The sequence below is a fragment of the Betta splendens genome, chromosome 3 (genome assembly GCF_900634795.4).
Source record: "Betta splendens chromosome 3, fBetSpl5.4, whole genome shotgun sequence".
Taxonomy (NCBI): domain Eukaryota; kingdom Metazoa; phylum Chordata; class Actinopteri; order Anabantiformes; family Osphronemidae; genus Betta; species Betta splendens.
In genome coordinates this window covers 15,664,390-15,669,466 of record NC_040883.2, presented here as the reverse complement: position 1 = coordinate 15,669,466, position 5,077 = coordinate 15,664,390, and the positions used below count along the sequence as shown (strand labels likewise).

The 5,077-nt window shown below is 43.6% G+C and overlaps 1 long non-coding RNA gene across 6 annotated transcripts in view; it reads left to right on the top strand.

The window, feature by feature from the left end:
- LOC114852596 (uncharacterized) overlaps positions 1-5,077 on the top strand; it is a 136,050-nt gene that overhangs the window by 47,300 nt on the left and 83,673 nt on the right. The gene's annotated exons all lie outside the window — the stretch shown is intronic.

Genomic DNA, 5,077 nt, shown 5'->3' with positions numbered 1-5,077 from the left:
AAAGTGTGTGCGCATGTGTGTCTGAGAGAGAGAGAGGGAGAGAGAGAGAGAGAGACTGGTCTGCCTGCCACTCCGAGCTGCGCGCGAGAGAGCGCGTCGCTGCACACAAGGTTACACCGGTGCGCATGCGTGTGCGCGTGCGTGCCGGAGTGAGGAAGAGAGAGAGAGAGAGACTCAGAGCGAGAGTGATGCAGCTCCATCCGTGGCTGGTACAGTTGGAGTAAACACAAAATGATTTTATTGTTTGTCTTCTCTTTACTTTTTTTTTGCTTTTTTTTTTCTATTTAATAGAAATAACATCTAATTGTGGTCTGTTTAGCTGTTAATTAGTGTCCAGACTCGGTTATCATACAGGCTGCAGATAAACAGTCGTTTCAAAAGAGACAGCACAACAGATGGGCCGCGTTTTTGATTAGTGGGAAGATAGAAGGTTCAGTTTCGAATCTGGTAATATAATTGTTGCCTGTTATTGCCAAGATGAAAGTGTTGCTGTTTCATGGTGGAGCCTTAAATAGCACCACTTTCACTTGCCCTGCGGAGACTGTTAACCAATTAAGGGTGAGATCCAACAAAGATTAGCCATTTAGGAGAGTGGAGTGGAATATAGCTTCAATAATGCTGGTTCGTCAGCGGCCAGCAGGCTGTCTGTGGTGTGAGCTCGCTCAGTCTGTCCTTGCCTTCTGTTACATTTTGCATCAGATATTACAAACCTACTCCAAGCCGACATTAACATTAGCTGCTCTGTAATGAAATAGCTACAATAATAGTTATACTCGAACTAGATCAGGGGACAATTTACTGTAAGTTCTGCATTAGGTCATATTTTGCTCCATTTCATGTGGTAGAAGATAGGTAGGTGAGATTATCTGTAGGCCGGTGAGAGAGACGTGCATTCACATCCACATACACGTGGAACCATGTTACACTGGTTTTATACATTCTATAATGACAGCACAGAGCGGCGACGACACGTGTTTATGTTAAATACCATGTTCTGCTTGCGAAAAACCGTTTCATAGGTCTATCTAATAAGATCATGTGCCACAAATCTAAGGCACAAAGCGCACTGTACATAGCCCATAGGGATAATTTCAGTTCTCAAGGCAGCAAGCTGTGGTGAGATTGGCTTGGCCCTGAAATCAATGGGCTGATCCTTCGCTGTCCAGCTTCCTGGCTGACATGCTTGACTTTTCATCACTATGGTCACATAGATTGATGACTTATGACCGAAAATGTATGTTTGCTGACCTCTAGCAAAGTGAGTGACACATAATTAATCCAATCACATAGAAAACTGGAAAGGAAAAAGAGGAAATAATGGTTCAATATCATCAGGGCTTGACTTCAAAGGACCATTTGACATTTGAATGTAAAAAAACACAATATAAAGACGGGAACAAAAACTGTGTGTGCTGCATGGGTCATAACAGATGGACTTGTGAATTAATCGGTGCACCAGAGTCTGGGGTCTACACTTTATATCCAGGTATATATGTTGTGATGTGGAGACACGGGCAGGATGCTCTTCATCAAGATAGTTCTCATCAGTGCTAATTACCCACATCACCTTTGTGCTGATGACATGTGGCTCCTGCAGATCTGCGGCCCTTTGGCAGTGTCTTGGGTGCAGACCCTTTCCCACTCCACCGCCAGCGGCGGGCTCGGTACATACTAGAAACAAGCCCCTGAGTGGGCTCCTCTGATACACAGTTAATTAAAATTCATTTCTGAGCATGCATTAGCCATGCCCATCTATTTATGGGCAGCCCTCAAATGCAGCCACTACAAAACAGTGCTCTGTAATTAACCCCACCTAATCAGATAGCGCGTTAGTGTTGTGTTCCTGTTCGTCCTCAAGCACACAGCCGCTGGACGGGGGTTTCAGACAGAGGATGAGCCCATTCTATAGTTCAGAACAGCTAAGCAGATTAAAACCTCATATCAAACATGATATTTACAGGCAAGGCTCAGTGGAGAGTGCTCCTTTTATATGGGATGGGGAGAGGCTCCGGGGCTGGGCTTTTAAAGCCATGTCCCTTAATTGTATTTTGGCTAAGTGGGATGAATGGTGCTTTTTAATCAGACCACTGACGGGGCTCAGTGTTGTAAAAGTACAGAGATGGTGCCTGATAGTTAGGATGCTGAATGATATGCTTTTAGTCCGGGTTTTCCTGCTCCCAGCAACATTTAAATGTATTCGAGCATTATGCTGACACCTGTACACATCAGTGGGATTTCTCCTGTTGTTTGTGCTGCAGTGGCAAACATTGGTTTCATAAGTATGTCAGAACGTTTGCACCGATTTTGGGCCCGTGACTTGCAGGCAGGCGGCGGGTTAGCGCCTATGAGCGTAAACTCCGGTTTAATGCAGTGCAGTTTTATGTTCAGAGAGATGAGCCGCGCTGACGACACAAATGTGTTTCAGTTAACAGAGACCTACTTTACTTTGCCACTCAGAGATCTAAGGTTCTGCTCCTCCTAGTGGCTCAGCCCGGCTACAGTGTGTTTCCCCCCCAGATTTGTACACAAATGGGTTTGATAGCAGAGATTTTAACACATCATATAATAATCTGCCGCCACATTTTATTCTTCACTTCATGGAGCTTGTGAGGCAGTAGGTGGAAAATAGGAATTACTGGAATCTTTTTGATGTAACCTGACAGGCTCGCCATACAGAAAGTAATGGGAAAGCATAAGCCCAGCTGTTCACCTTGTCAATTTGAATTTCATGACCAATCAAATGTAGACAAGGTGTCATTTGGTGGGTAGGGGAGAGGGGAGAGTGAATCCCTTTTCCAAACAGTTAATCCAACTTTAATCCTAGTCATTAGGAATTAGACATGCCGAGCTGTCCGGCCGTGCCTCTAAATTACAATCAAACGGTTACCAATTACACAAATTATTGATGGTAGATTCTCTTTTCAACTGCAAATTAAGGCTATTAAGGAAGGCTCCTTTTTAATGCAAAAGTGACTAATTAACCAGCGGATGGGAAATCTGCTGCCCAGATATCAAAAAAGTTCTCAGCACACATTGCAGAAACACAAGGGAACCAATTAGTTTAATTATCAAAACAGCTAATTAAAATTGCACAGTTCCTAATTAGTTCTTTGCTTTTGCCTCTAATTGACAGCACGGAGATAAATGGGCTGCCGATGAAAATGGGGAGAGGAGAAAAACAGGAGAAACTTCGGCGGAATATTTATGCTGACTTTATCTCCGTCTGTGTGGCAGCCCTTGAAAGTGGAAAATTAATGACCTTAATTCCCAAACTGTTTTTCCTCTAACGGTGCTCCCCTCTGCGCTCCTGGTGCATGCTCCTTTGTATGGGCCTGCCACCCTGCCAACTGCTGGAATGGGAAAAAGGGGTACTTGGGGGTGGGAAGAAGCCACGCTTCTCCTCCTAATGTGACAGCTCCCACCTAACAATGGAGAAAGATGAAAGAATGGAGCAGATGTAACCACTGGGAGTGTTGCATCATGGGACTGCAACTCTGTGGCACTTTTTTTTAAAGCACTTCTGTCATCTATGGGGCACTAATTTGTCCCATGGAAATGAAGGAAGGCTGCAAGACTGATTCAAAAGACATTTGATGGGCTGGAAATATTTTAATAGATGTTTTTAATTAGAATTCTAGATTGGTACCCTCCCTGATAAGTAAACCGCTTCACAAACAGTGAGCAAAACCCAGCGTTGGACGGTACCGGGTGGTCCAAAGACTACAGACACAGCTGAGGACCTATTGTTAAATCCTCCAGATTCATTGTTATGGTCTGACTCCTTAAGATCCGTTAAAAGGTCCTTGAAAATAAAGAAGAAAGATGGATCCTGTTAGACAGAATTGCTACACTAGCAAACCTGAACGACAACCATTTACCCCACGAGCTTCTCTCTGGTGTGTATCCTCCTGGCAAGCGTCGTCTCTTTGTCTGTGTTCCTGCAAGGCCAACCTTGTCATTTGTAATCCTGTTCCTCCGGCTGCATGCAAGTGACATGTGGGTCCTCTTGCCACATTAGTAGATAACCATCAACTAATCAGTTTACTTTTGGGACTGTGTTAAAATGTAAATTACATTAATGCTCAAATTATGCATCAAACTACGCAGATAGGCCAGGCCAGAGGCCGCATAATGCCGGGATCATTCAGTTAGTGGCTTCTACATGCAGTGTTAATGCACTCTGATTTTCTCCTGCTCTGGTTGAAATCAGCTGTGATACGTCAGCCTCTTGGTGTCTGGGAAACTGGAGGAGGTTTATGTGAACGGGCGGAGGAAGCCCTTTTGCAAAGCTCCATTAAAAGGCAGAGAGATGATAGCTGTCTGTCGGATTTCTTTTGTCTAATTCAGTGGAAAGGACTTTCTGCTCCAAGTGCATTTCAGAGTTTTACTCACCTCCTGGCTCAAGCTGCGTACATGTTCGTTTACTTACAGTATAATCTGTGCGGGTAGAGAAAGAATGTTTGAAGTGCGTTCAGAAATGTTCAGATGTTATTTATCCATACCCATCGCGTTTTTTTTTTAAACTCCACCCTGAAGAGGCAGGTCTGGCGAGAAGCCTTGGCCTGGAGGAACTTGACTAACAAACACACACACGTCTCCCACTAATTGATTGTCTTCTGTTTTATTTATGGTGCAGTAGTAATTAGTGGACAGCATAATGTAAGCCATTCATTAGCACCTGGCTACCGCTATGGATTTCACTGCTTTGTCTCAGATGCACACATCATTAGGGAGAAACAAAGAGTGGAATTTATTAGCGTGGCTTCTTATAAATATTCTTAAAGTCAGTGTGCCTTTAAGGAAGAACGCAGGCCTGTAAAACTTTTGTCAGCATTTACTCACTGATTCCATTTGCTGCCGAATATGTTAAGGAAGAGCAGTATAAATTTAATTTTAATTGTTTTGTACACACGCCAGTGAAAAGGAACTGATTGGATACAGTTCAGAGACAGTATATTAATACGTTATTTTCATATGTTAATTGGTTTGCATAATCTCTCCCGTTGCTTGGTTTGGAAGTACCTGGCATTGAGAAGGGGAGTGAAGAGAATGGAAGACTCCAATTTACATAAAACCA